Source organism: Passer domesticus, chromosome 6 (assembly GCF_036417665.1).
Source record: "Passer domesticus isolate bPasDom1 chromosome 6, bPasDom1.hap1, whole genome shotgun sequence".
NCBI lineage: Eukaryota > Metazoa > Chordata > Aves > Passeriformes > Passeridae > Passer > Passer domesticus.
The window spans coordinates 25,496,349-25,510,365 of record NC_087479.1 but is presented as its reverse complement, the minus strand read 5'-3'; the positions used below and the strand labels follow the sequence as shown (position 1 = coordinate 25,510,365).

General features: G+C 39.3%; 1 long non-coding RNA gene across 3 annotated transcripts; it reads left to right on the top strand.

Annotated features, from left to right (window-relative positions):
* Positions 1-1,189: 1,189 nt before the first annotated feature.
* Positions 1,190-12,343, top strand: LOC135302928 (uncharacterized). 3 transcript variants are annotated; one of them, XR_010364478.1, is made up of 3 exons: positions 1,190-2,916; positions 4,751-12,224; positions 12,269-12,343. It is a non-coding gene; the product is annotated as an uncharacterized LOC135302928 (long non-coding RNA). The 3 variants fall into 3 exon arrangements; XR_010364479.1 differs by having other exon boundaries at positions 1,190-4,860; positions 5,609-12,224; XR_010364477.1 differs by having other exon boundaries at positions 1,190-12,224.
* The last annotated feature ends 1,674 nt before the right edge of the window (positions 12,344-14,017 follow it).

The following is a 14,017-nucleotide window of genomic DNA, read 5'->3' as shown; positions in this document are numbered from 1 at the left end:
AAAATAACTTTCAGTTACACTCCGTACCATGGCTCATTTGAGGTACAGTGAAGTAAGTGCAGCTGATAATGAGAAAAAATGAGAAAATGTGCAAGGTATTTCTTTTACACTTTATACCGGTAAGTATCCCCACTAAATCAGTACCAAGAAGAAAGGTTTTAAAGGTCAGATCGAGTTTTAAAATGCCCATGCCTTCCCATTACTGCCCTGAATTGCCTTGATTTTTATTTTCTAATGTTTCTGAGTGAATGTGTTGTGCCTCTGTGACAAAAGTGAGGTTCAGTGAGAGAATTTCCTGCTTCATAGATAGGTTTTCAACAATGCAAGGCATATGCATGACCTCAATTCTTCATTTCTTGCCTGTTGTGCAACTGAGAGTTTAGCAGCAAAAGGAGTTACAACCTCAGCATTATCTAATACTTGTGCATATTGCATGTGCACATGCTTGGATAAAAATGTTTAGCAGCTGACACAAAATTGAAATAAAACACTTCCTCCCCCCTGCCCCCAATAATAATTCTTTCACACCATCTAAAAGAATCTCCTTGGCAGGAGGACAGGTTGTCAAAAAATCAGGAGGAGGCAAGGGAAAGGTATGCCAGGAAACGCAGCTCCTGTCTGTGTCAATGGTGGGATTCTCAATGAGTTCCACAACAGGCTGTGAGTACAACCCATCTCTGAGTCCAACACATATGGATTCTTCTTAACATTCATGTAATACCTGGTTACAAAAAGTGGTGACTTTCCAAACAGCTTTGCAGAACCGAAGGGAAGCAGTGCTCTTCATCTGGTGAAGCTCAGTCCGACTGTGAATGAGGGAATGCTGCCAGAGGAGTTTTATTTGCTGCCATTAATTTGTTTCTGTTAGGCTGATGTTGCCACCCTGGTGGGCACCACTTCTCAGGCTGGCCTGTCAGTGGGATTTGGAAGGACTTTGGCACTAACAGTGGGATCTTGAAAAAAAAACCACTTTCAGGAACTACACATTTTGTGCCTAAACCATGAGCAGTTCAGGGGGCCGTGACATCCATCTGGGGGGCTGTAGTGGGCAATGGCAGCCGTACCGGGGAAGGCCCTCACAGCTGCCCATTGTGGCTGGCCTCGTCGCACGTGGAGCGTCCGCCTGCTCACCTCTGGGTAGGGAGGATGGTTAAAGCTTAACCAGAGCGGGCTGAGGAGTAGGGACAGCCCTCACAGCTCACGTCACCATCTTGCAGGGGTGTGCAGGGGCTGGAGGCCACCACTGCCCAGGCCTGCTGCCTGAGGAGGTCGGCTCGGCGCTGCGGCTGCCACGGGAAGTCCATGCCCTCAGCCTTCTCCTCACGTCCATCCGGCATGTCCCCAAGAGCATGTGAGGAGCCTGGGCAGCGCTGGGGCTGCTGCTGGCCCTGCACGGCAGGCGTGCACCACCAGCACACCATGGAGCAGGTCACCACCTGCTCCAGGGAGGCCCACAACCCTCCCCACCTTTATGGCCTTTGCCAAAATTGGGTAGGAAGTGTCTCTTGGCTCCACGCCAGGTTAAAGCTTTGAAGCCTGTGGCTGATGGGTGCTGGCTTTGGCCACCCCTTTAGCCAAGCGCGTATGAAACAGCACTGGGTTCAGCACTGCAAGCTGTGCTGCTCCTCCTGCACCAGCCGGATCGCGTCCAGCGCTAGCATCGGAGCGTGGTACATATAAAACCTCACGGAAATTAAGAGTCCTTCTGCTGAGAGTCATAAAATGTAATCAGTTCCAGTGGGGGTCAAACAACAAAATGCTCCTGGGAATAATTTGGACTTTGTTTCTTCAGTTAACCAGAATGAATCTACTAGTGATTCATATTTCAATGGTGTATAGACCTTGTGCATGTGACCATCCTTTGTTCTAAAATTAAGTCTGTCCCTTCTCTGTCTTTATTTTGTAAACTATCAGTTCATAAGGATTTAGGGAAAGATAAAAGCTCCTGTAAATTGTTATGGTTTCACAGTGTTAGGGAATGCAGAACAGAACTTTCTTGATTTTTTTTAACACATTCTACCCCTAAATCCTACTCTTAGATGTAGCATAAGCTTTGCATGCAGACCAGACCATGAACTAGTTTAACTAGTGTTATTTTGGCATCAGTTTAGTGGCTGTGCTGAGAACTGTCAGGTGGACACATTGAGAAACAAGGTGTAAACACTACATTAGCACATTAACACAGAGTTTTAAAGGTATTTAGTTAAGTAGGAGTAAAAAGGGGTCTAGATGAGCCAGTGAAAGCTTTGTGCATAGACTAGTTTTTCCTTTTGTCTGGATTTGGCTTGTGTAGGAACTTCGCTTAATTCTGTATCAGATGACTGGTGTAAATATATGCCTGTCCCACCAAAGGGAAATTTGCCTCAAAGTATCTGAAATATGTGTCCTAGTAGGTTTCCCTCCTACAGTAGTAGCGAAGATAAAAATCCATCTGTGTCAGCTGACTTACACGCTGTTTCCTTTACACTTAGGTGTAATGTATTAATTCCTTTGACAATCAATAACTATGTATTTCAATAGATAATTATTTTCTCCAGATGAATATGTTTTAAAGCCTTTGCAAAATGTCTGCAAGGGGAAAAGCTTTGAACTTTGTCTGCAAGGGGGAAAGTGTTAGAACTTCTAAAGAAATTGAATGAAGAGTCCACAGTAAGATGAAAAAGTATTTAGAAGGATAGAATGTTACCCACATAAGTTCAATTATACTAAAATTACCCGTGTGTTCATTATGAAACCTGATTATCTTTTCCTAATAAAAATAATATGGATGAGTAAGATATGCAATTTTTCTGAAGGAATATGGTCAGAATCTTTAAAGATTCAGTGGTGCTCAGTATGTCCAAACACTGGAGCAGCTGTAACATCAGGACACAAAGGCCAACAAGCGAGAACGCAGCACCTAGGAATGTAATTAAGGTAAAATAAAAGGTGGTTATATGGGTTCCATTGTAGTTGCTATTTAAATAATCCTATCTGAACTGCACCACTGTACAAAAAAAATAATCAAGTCTTGCAGGTTTGCGCTTATGCAACTTGAAAACAAAATCTATCAGTTGAGCCAGGTCCTTGGCACTACTCCAACAGTTCAAAACAGGTCTAGAGCCAGCTTAACTGCCCCAGCCATAAGTATTTTCACTTCTCCAGAAACAGCTCTGCCAGGCATAGGCCTGCTGAGACAGGGTGCACTTCCTTACTTCTGAACTCTGCCTCCCAGAACACAGAAACAAAAGGCATGGGAAGCATGGACCTGCTCTGCAGTGTATCTCTGCCACCAGAATGCTCCCCCTGGGCTAGGAATAGCTGATTAATTCTTTAAACAACAAAACAAGTTCCAAGATAATTAAACAAAATGTTTGTCATATCTTTCTTCTCCTATCCTCCATTTTGTTTTTTGGGGTTTGTTTGTTTGTTTGTTTGTTTTTGTTTTGGTTTGTGTTTTTTAGTTCTTCATCTTTGGAGATAGGATAGAATAAGCATTGAGAAACTAATGTCAGCTGGCAGGGTTTGGGCATGTTTGCTTTTCCTTGGTCTTTAGTGAATCTAAGGTATCATTTTAGAATTCCTGTTGCTTGTTTTATACAAACATGCTCTCAAGCTTCTGTCTAGTGAGGAAGTAATGACAATTTGTGGAGTAATAAAAAGGAGTCAACATTTTACAATGTTGAAAATTGTTAATAATCAATATTAAAAAGTTTTAATCTGCTGACAGTCATCTACTTGTTTTATGCATCTGGCTGCCCTGCTGTCTTATCTTTCAGGCTAAGTGGAGTCTGCTCTGAGCTATGTGTCTTTGTACAGTGGTTACTCTGGAAACATGGAGGTAGCAGCTCTCCAAAGCAAGGGCTTGAGCCATTGCTGAAGGCCTGAGCAAGAAGTAGTCCAGGCAGTACATGTGATTTTCCCAGGTTGATGTGAATGAATTAAGAGCAAAGACACTGCCTCTAGGAGCAAAAAACCCTACCAGCCCCAAAACAAAACAGAACAAAAACTCAACCCTCTGTCTAGCAGTTGCCTAGAGCAAGGGGATGGAAATTTTGGTTTTGTGTTCTTGTTGCCTAGAGTTATGTAAAACTTTTCCCCTTTTATTACTAGCAACAAATCCTGGGGCTGACTGGGTATTACACTGTGTGAGAAGGAAAAAGAAAGAAAAGAGAGAGTCATTTGAGGCACTGAATGGACCTGAGGACCGAGCACAGGGTTTGAGAAGAAATTTCTTACCATCTGTTTATTTAAAAAACTTGAAATGAAGGGATAGAGTTCATACTGCCCTATTATCCTCCTGACAGACAAATTAATTCAAACATTCCAATAATGATTTCCTATGCCAGGAAGAAAATGTTATTTTTCCTTTTATGACAATCAGATGTTTAGTGGGAGGAACGCTCAATGTGCATCTAAGAGATAGGTGATGCCAGTTATGAGAAAAACGGGACTTCACACCCTCAAACTAAACCTGTTTGGTTGCCAGTACAGTAAGCTACCTGAACAGTGCAGGAATAGGATTATAATAATTTAAAGTGTAGTAGGTAACACATAAACCCTCTCATCTAGAGACACCTAAACCTGTATGGCTCGCTTAGCAAAATGAAATGATGGCTAATGTTCTTCAGACTCAGGCTTGTCTCTTTCTATGTTTGACTGAGAAGGGAAAGACACCTGATCCAAGACACCTGAGAAAGATGCTGATTTCAGCCTGTTTAAAGCTGCTTCACTGGTATAAATGATCACATTCTGTCCTCTTTTTCTGCAGATGCATGAAACCCTGGGTCAAAGAAAGATTTTTATCTGCATCCTATTTTGGAAGGTTAGGTAGTGACAGAGATGAACACATGACAACAAAAAAATTAAAAGGCAACACAGGTACCTGTTTGAAATTACACTTTTCATTGTTTCAACATTCACCTTCTAATGTGCTCCATCTCCTTATTACTTTATGTGAACCTTGTCTCAGAAAAAGATAAGAAAAATGTTATGCACCAGGTGATTCAGATGGCTCCCTATTCTGACACTTTGCAAAGTAAGTGGTGTATAGATGTTATCTGTACAAGGTGGACTTCACCTTGCCTTTCACCACTCAATTTCAAAAATAATAGATTTATAACATTTCTGTTAATGTCACCCTTTTCATCTTGGTTTTGGTTTTGTTTTTTCTCTGAACTTGTTACAGTTGTCTAGAACGTATAGTTCCATAATAGTTTATTTAGATCATGAGGAAAAACAAATTGTTAATGTTACTTTAACTGCATTCTTATCAATCAGAAGCACAGTTTGGCATTGAACTGTCATATCCAGCTTCACAGCAGTAGTGTACATCAAAAGTTGGCTTGCTCTGATGTTATAAAAAGTTTTCATGGGAGACAGAATTCACAATTCCTTGGGATATTTATAGTATTTAAGAATGCTTTTAAGTCACTTGTAATGGCAGATGCCATTGGGTACTCTGTCATAAATGGTTTCCTTATTCATAACAAGTAATGCATATTGTAGTACATTTCAAACCAGGCCCACATTAAACTTGGTAGAAAAAATAAAGACCACGTCTGTATTACTGTATGAATTCCATTTGGATCTTGTTAATGCCATGTTGTGTTTTTTGTTTTGAATACAGCTCCAAAGAGGGATTTTTAGCCTTCAATTTGATTGTATGGACTTCATGATGGGTTTCATTGGATTACATCTAAAGCTCCAACCCAGGCTAAATGGTGTTACCATCAGGTGGATAATGGGCTTGTTACAACAGAACTAACCTTTGAGTGGCTTGGGCAGCAGGTCAGCAGAGTAAGAATCCTGCTCTCCCACTGCTGGCTCCCTTCTCCCTCCCACAGGAACCTCTTCCTATCTCTACTACACAGCCTCTCCCCAGGAGTGCTTCTCTTCCCCCAGGGGATGTAGCTGTGGATTGCTGCCCCTGCAAACACTGAGAGGGCCACAGTGCATCCTGGCTTGGATTAGAAAAGCAAGAGGGACTTGAAGGACCACTGGGACCTCTGAAGGGCTGGGATACCAGTTCTGGAATCTAAATAAGCTCCAGTCACTGGTCCAGAAGGATCCCAGTCATGGAGTTAACAGTTGTCAATGTGCTGAAAAACAGTTAGAAATTACTTACCTGTAAGTGATAGGATCAATTCACAACACACAACTCTTCCTAGAACAGGAGCAGCCACATTCTAACAGAAATTGCCAAGTTTGGTAAGATTTGACATTTCATTCTGGCTTCTGCAGACTAGAAAGCCCAGTTCCCTTGGAAATGACAGTGGCTTCTCACACAGTATGTGTGAGGCTCCTAGCACTACTACAAGGATTTTCACCTTCTTCACACAACACATTTTTGTCCTTTATGAACCAGTCCCACTTGCTGTCCCCGGCCTTACCTTTGCTTCCAGCTCTGATCCCTTCCAACTTCTGTTCCTCACCATACAGTCATAATCTTCCCTTTAAATACGTATGCTCAGTTGCCAGCTTTTCTTCTAGAATGTCTGTGGCCATTCATTATTGTAACTTGCACTGTAATTAGCAAGTAACAAGTGATTTCACAGCTGTTGAAAAACTTACAAAAAATAAATTTGGAACTTAAGGGGCATGTAGATCGAATTATTTACAATCATTGTTAAACAGGTTAAAAACCAGGTGATTCTTCTTTAATTTCTATTCTTTCCTCAGCCATTTAACATCACATGAGAGGATTTTGATTTTGTAAGTTACACAGATCCCTTAATCAGCAGTTCTCCCCCATCTCATAAAAATCAAAGAGTCTGGACTGGGAGCTTCTCACACGTTGAGGCCTCTAGTCCAAACATCTTAAGAACTGTTGGTATAATCCACACTGGGAAGATGTAGCTCTGCTGATTTCTGAGGGTTTTTTTCCTCAGCTTTATGTTTTTTGGGTTTTTAATTGTAATACATTTATGTAGAACTAAGCAGATAAGACTCTGTGTGGTTGCCTCAACGTGCCACTTGAGTCAGTCTGGCTTCATGAAAGCATTGAATTGACACCCATCTTAGTTTACAGTTCTACTTGTTGCTGCTGAGTCCTCCCTACCGCAATCATTCCACAGGCTCATAACTCAACAACCTGTCCTTTTTCCTGTCAACACAGCTTTCCTCTCAAAAATGTTGTTAACAAAACAAATACCTTCAAAGAGGATGAGACTGCTATTGCATGCGTAGATTTTTTTAAAAAGTCAGTAATTTGCTGAGGTGATGAGAATTTGGGGGATTCTGTGTTATAAATACACGGGTGTTTACAGTACATGTATGAGTTTCTTGTAGACAAAGTCAGCACTCAGGAGACTTCAGCATATAGATAGAAATACAAACAGGTGATGTTTAGTTCTGTCCTAGAGAATTATGTACCAGACACAGAGACTGGAGGTTCTATTTTTTAACAGATGTTTGAATTCTCCACCATTTAAAATGCTGTAGATGAGGTAGGGGCTGAAAAAGGCAGATTCTGATGGCAAAGGGAACCTTTATATTGCTGCTAGCCTACAGTTTTCACTTACTGTTTTTGATTATTCTTGAATTGTATATTAGGTATGGCTTATTCAGGTGTTTCTCAAGGGCAATGAGTGTTTTGTTTCAGCAGAGTGTAAAGGTTACCAAAAGAGTGACTCTTAGAAAGTAACAATTAAGTAGAGAAATTTAGATTTCATTTACAGGAAACTATTTGTGAGATGTATCATCACTCAGAGAACAGACTTAGGTTGGCATAAGCTTAATGGCTTTCTGATGTTAGGCATGGTATAGATCTGAATGTGATTAAGTTAACAGGAATTCTGCCACTCTTTGGTGACAATGACCTTGAGTCCTGAACTGAAAAATAAGAACATCTTAGGAAGAGAGTACTCTGAATAATTGAAGTAAAATATTAGAAAATTTCAGGATAAATGGGAAGAGCAGACCTCAGGATGAGTAGTTAAAAAGAACTACAACTGATTATTATGCAAAAACTGAGAAGCTTAAAAAAATCCTTAATGTTACAGGTACCATTTTTAGTCTTCTGGCCACCTTATTTCTATGTGATGGCATAATTAACATAACTATGGAGGCAAATTTCTTTTAAACTGCTTTACTCTTAGCAATGCTATCAGCCCTAGCAGAATCTCTAAACCTAGTTTTCAGCCTATTAGTACAGGAATAATTTGTTTCTCAACTGTTACTTTGAAACATATTGATTTTTCAGCCTACACATGCTTTTACTTGTTTGTGATCTTATCTTACTCAAATTTCAGAACCACACAATTGACTGCTAAGATAAAGAATGCAAAATTATTCACCCAGTTTGGCTTCAGACAAACAAATGGAACTCAACACAAACAAAGAGAGTTGTATCCAAGCATTATTTGCCTGAGTTCTTAATATTTCAATACTTTGTGGAAAAAGCAAGTTGGGTAACAAGCTGTTTTGACTTCACTTCCAGTACACTTTCTGGTTTCTCTAGTCTCCAAAGCCAAGAATCCTGTCTAAAGATGCCACAAAGCTTCAGCATGCTTAGGGCAAGACAGTGCTGTGTTCTTTTTCAATCTTTTGTTGCTACACTTTGGAATAAAATAAAAGTTTTACCATAGTGTATAAAATAAAAGCAGTCTAAGATGTTACCTAAATCCCCCACACTTATTTCATATGTGATTTATGCTTAGAGGAAAGAACCTTGAGGTGGAACTGGTTACATTTGCATTTTCTGCTGAAATAATTCTGAGTTTGAAGCATGTCATTAGGAGCACCCCGCTTGGACAAATTTTCAGCAATCAGAGCTGCAGTCTGATTGAAATCTCCCCAAAATGGGGCACCTCAGCCACCAGGTCTCTGGTCTTCAACCTGTTGACAAATGGCCTGTGCACAGAGCATCCAGATCATCCATCTCAGTGTCAGCTGACACAACTTCCTCAAAGAACAATTGGGATTTTTCTGGGAAAACTCAACCCTTGCAAGTGCCCATCCTGGCATGAGACTGTTGCTCCACTGTTATGTAGGAAACGGGACCAGCTTTGTGGAGAGCAGCCTCTTGCCTGCTCCAGGTTATTGAACCAGCAGCTTGAAAGCCAAGCTCCCACAGCCCCAGAAACATCCTGAGAGTCTGCAAGCCTGAACTGTGGCCCTGTGAAGGACTGCACTTTCGAGCTAAGTAAAATATTTTTGATTAATTGTCTTCATTTTGTAGCAACTTGTTTGTCTGCATCAGTACCAGGGGGGACAGGACTGACTTTTTGAACAACTTTTGTTTGTCCCCAGCAGGCCTTGATACTCCTTGCCCATGTTATGCAAGGCTGGCCTACCCTGCAGGTGACAGAATTGTCTGAAGTACTAACACCACCTTTCTTTACAGACAGGGCCACTCTTTCAATGACAACTGAATGGAAAGTGTTTGTCCATTTCTGTTTTCTTTTAACTTCCTCTGCAGAGATCTGGAGAGTGCCTGCCTATAAATACTTGCTTATAGGGTACTTGGGAAACTACTGTCTTCCACAGGGATCATGTTTTCAAGTAATATTTTACAGAGAGGTAATAAAGGACCTGAATTTAATTTTTCTGCATCAGCATCTCAGTCATTCATTACTTTGACCAGGTGGAAAAGTCTCATCACAAAATAAAGGCAGCAGTATAAAGTGATGGTTTCAGAGAAAGCAGGATCCCAAAGCTAAAGGGCTCACAGTGTAATGGAGATAAGCAATCTTTTCCAAATCAAAATAAGTAGTGATATCCACCAAATATGATATGCAAATTTTCAAGCCTTACTATAAAAACTTTTCCATTCAATTCTGAATGTGTTTCAGACTGGTCTATGAAGCAAAAAATATGTATTAAAACAGAGACTAGAATGTGTGACTGAATTCCAATTCAGTCTTTGCAACTGAATTCCAGACATCATAGAATGATTTTCAAGATGTTACTCAAAGCAATGGAATATGTATTTAAAAGCAAGCTTAATCTTGACTGCATTTTGAATGAAAACATTCGGAAATTCATGCTAATGCATTTTTTTATTACACTTTAATTTTTTTACAGTATTCAAAAAAACAATTGGAAATTAAAGGCTGCAGTCCTGCAAATATCACCATTAACTTTAATAAAACTACCAGCATGCTGTTAGGGGCTGCTAAGTACCAGAATTAATAAATGTATATTTTCTTAAAAGTCTTTGCTGAAGCAGTACAAAACTGTGTCAGCATTAACAATGAAATCCTTCCAATTTTTCAAGATGTTGATGAAAGTATCATGAATTTTTGAATATACATATCAATCAAAACAACCAGCCAAAAAAAATTAAAGTTTTGGGAAAGACCAGACCTTTATTTGACAATACACTGCACAGAAATGGTTAGGACTCCCTGAAATGGATGCAAAAGATTTGCTGTGAACGGCTCACTTTGCTTTTGAGAAGTACAAGAGACAAAGAGTATTCCCAAAAAAATCACCATGTGTTTCACAGCCCCTAGAGAACATGGAAAAAAGACTTTAGAAATGTTTGTCCAGAGAAAGCACATAGAGAGTTTAAATCAGTTTCAGTAAACCTTGTAATAAGTTTCACTGTATTATTTTAAAGATTATTTAAGAAACTTAACCTATAATAGTAGTTTTTACAGTACTGTCATTCCTGAGTAAGAATTACTAATTTCTTGGTGCTGTTAATATACATTTGTTAATTGGAAAATGGTGGTCAGAGAGAATGTCGGAAATATTTTTTTTTTTAAATCTTGTGCTATACTTAGCCATTTTTCCTCTTCTGGGTGAAAGAGTAGTGGTAGCTTTCATTCTTTGCCCTCATTACTCCATGAAATTATTATTCTGTGTGTGATTATCTTTCAATCCAAATTGTACCTCACTCACGACACAAGGGTGGTAGGAGCATTCTGCCAGAAAGCAAAAGAAAAAAAGCTATAGAAGGACTATCTAAGTGAAAATGTTTGCAAGTCAAAGGGAGGGCACGTTTAACTTCACAAAAGAAAATGCTGGTTTCTGTTGTAATATTGGTTACACAATCACATAAGGTTTTATTTTTAAAAGCAAGTAAAAAAATTATAGTGCATCAGCTCTTTGACTGGTGTAAATCAAGATGGTTTTATTGACTTTGATGGAGCTATGTCGATTTATACCAGATGAGGATTTGGCCTACTGTATGGAGATATTTTTATTTCTCTTCTCACTCTATCAGTTAAAGAAAGGGTAATAATCAGCAAGCTGGAAGCAATTATGCGTGTGTGAGGAGGGGGTAGTTTCATAATAGCTAACTTGATATTATTTCCTGTAAAATGCATCAGGAGACTAAAGCCTGGAGCCTGCTGACCAGTTTGTTTTGTAAAGAAATATTTGTTCAAATCTGTTTATAATAATTTGTCAAATTATGGGCAGATTCAGCTGAAGCACTTGCCTTCCACTGACACCAGAGGCAGCAGTTCTGGAGCTGATCAGGGCACCAAGTGGCACCCATGAGGGAAGACCCAGGCAAAATTTGGCTTTCACTTGCATCTGTGTAAATCTGGAATAATTCTACCAAAATCGGTGGAAATATTTTCTATTTACAAGTGTGCCTAAAAGCAAAATTTGGCACCATCTTCAACTGAGCATTTATAAGCTGTTTCTGGCAACAAATAAGGATGGGGGAGGGGAAGATTATTCATTGCAGATGCTTTGTAAGATTACCAGAGGCTTTCTGGTGACAATAAAGTCTACTAACATAGGCACTTTTGGAAAATGCTTTTGAAAATGTGATTTGAGGGTGTTTCCTGTTATCCTTTAATTCTTACATCATTTCATGGTGGTAAAAAATACTAACCAAGACCTCAAGTGAAATTACTTAAATTGTTCTCCTTACTGTGGTGAGGCAGATGAGTCCCAACCTGCAATACCAAGTGGACCAAAGCAATTCATGGCAAGCTAAGATTTCTGTGAAATCATCTTGGATGAATGCATTTCATAAGGTGCAGTTTAATTATTGTTAAGCAGCCACACATTGACAAGGGAGCTGAAGACAAAACAATCACAACTAAAATAAACTGAAAGATTTGGGAATTTATTTTTAAGTTACAATGCAGATTATTCTAAAGTACCAATATTAGCACTATAAACACTAAAGTATACCAACCAGCTTTTGCAATATAGCTCATTCATCTGATCTCTTTGCTCTCAGGAATTATTTAATTTTTGCAAAGTTTTTGTGATGTTTTAACTTAAGAATATAAATAAAGTGACTTCCTGTCCCACTAGGGTGAACATAGTTATACTAGGCTAGCTATACTAGGCTATAGTATAACTATACTAGTTATACTAGGCTAATGGTGCTTTTAGCACTATAGCTTATACACATTTAACTACCTCTTTTTGAACTGATCTACAGGTAAATGAATCCCAAAACCAGCATGTAGGTGAACCCTGAGTTCGGAAATTATTATGCATAAATGCAGCTCTTGGCCCAGCTAGGGAGAGCCCCGAGGAGCCCTTCATCCCTGCACGGCCCTCTCCAGCCCTCCCTGCTGTGTCTCCCTAGAAGAGGGCAGGTAGCCTATTCATCAGGCCCTGGACTTGGATTTGAAGTATGTACATGTCTACCATTTCCTGGATCCTTTGGAAGCAAGGAAATAGCAGAAAATTTCCAGGGAAAATTTGCTTATTTTGGGATTATTTTTTTAATAGCTTCAATGCAACTGTCTTAAAACCAAAACAAGGCATTGTTTCAGCTAGTGCAGGTGATGGCATTGTGACATTGAATTTAAATCCACCTTCCTGTAGTGAATATGGAACTTTACCTATAAAGTGCTGCCTGGTTTATTCTGTGTGATGCTTCAATGCATCGTTCACTAATTGTCTTACTCAGTTTTCCAGCTATGCATGGAAATTCATGGAGTGTTTTTTCCCAGTAAGTTTCAAATGTATATGCTGTTCTACACTGAAAAAGATAACTGTGAGGTCATTATCATCTTTTCTAGTGAGAACATAGAATAGAAAAATTAATTAAATAATGTAACCATCAGCTACATTGATTGACTGAATTTCTATGATTATATCTGTGTACATAGGGACATGTGTTATATGTATAAATGAATTATTCTATTTTTTATAAATGCATGCACTCAACTGTTTTTACTATTTAATATATTGCACAAAATATAACTGCTTACAGACAGTATTCCTAAAATCAATACCACAAAATCAATTCACACTAAGAATAATTTAAAAGGATGAGAAAACTTTGATTATTTTTCTGTTTAGGTTTCAGATCTTTACAGGGAAAAAAAAAAAAAGATTAAAAGATCTCTTTCAAACCTGGTGTGTGCTGTAAAGATGATGTTCCAGCTAATTTTGACGTGGACAGAGGTTACAACTGAAGTCAGGAATAGAGAGAAGATTAAATTCTAAACCATGACCCTGTTTTCATAGCAACGTATTAAGGAAACAGAATGACATACCTAAACCAAAGCATTTCTAAGTAAAGGCATCTGTCAGATTTTTCCATGAGCTATAGGCAGTTTATGATGTACTGTGATGGTCAGATTTCTGCATTTTAGTATTGTTCAGCTTTCACGGTAAGTGGTAAGTGGTCTAAAGCCTGAAGATGAATTTCAGAGATAAACTGAACAGTAGCCAGAAAAAAGGTTAATATCACGGAAGTAACAGGTTTCTATGTGTCAGCTAACTTGAGAAAAAACTAGAAGAGGTGATCATTAAATCAAGTGAAGCTTGAATGTATGAATGAATTTGAGTTTGGTGTTAAACTACATTGAGGGTCAGGTACTACACCAATATCTAATCCTGTACATAGCACTGGAGTTGGTGCTTAGAGCAGCAGAACTTCATGTTGTAAGCACAAGTTCTCATGGGGAATATCTGTGGCATACACTGCATCCCTGTTTTGTCCTGACCAGGGACCAAGATAATCCTGTCACCAGGGAGAGCTGAAGTCTGCTGAGAGATCTCTAAAAGCCACCTCTTGTGGTCCTGCAGGAACCACTGCTAATCACTTGAGACTTTGTTCACTTGCTGTTACCCAGATGCAGAAGAGGACCCAAGCAGCAGCTGAACC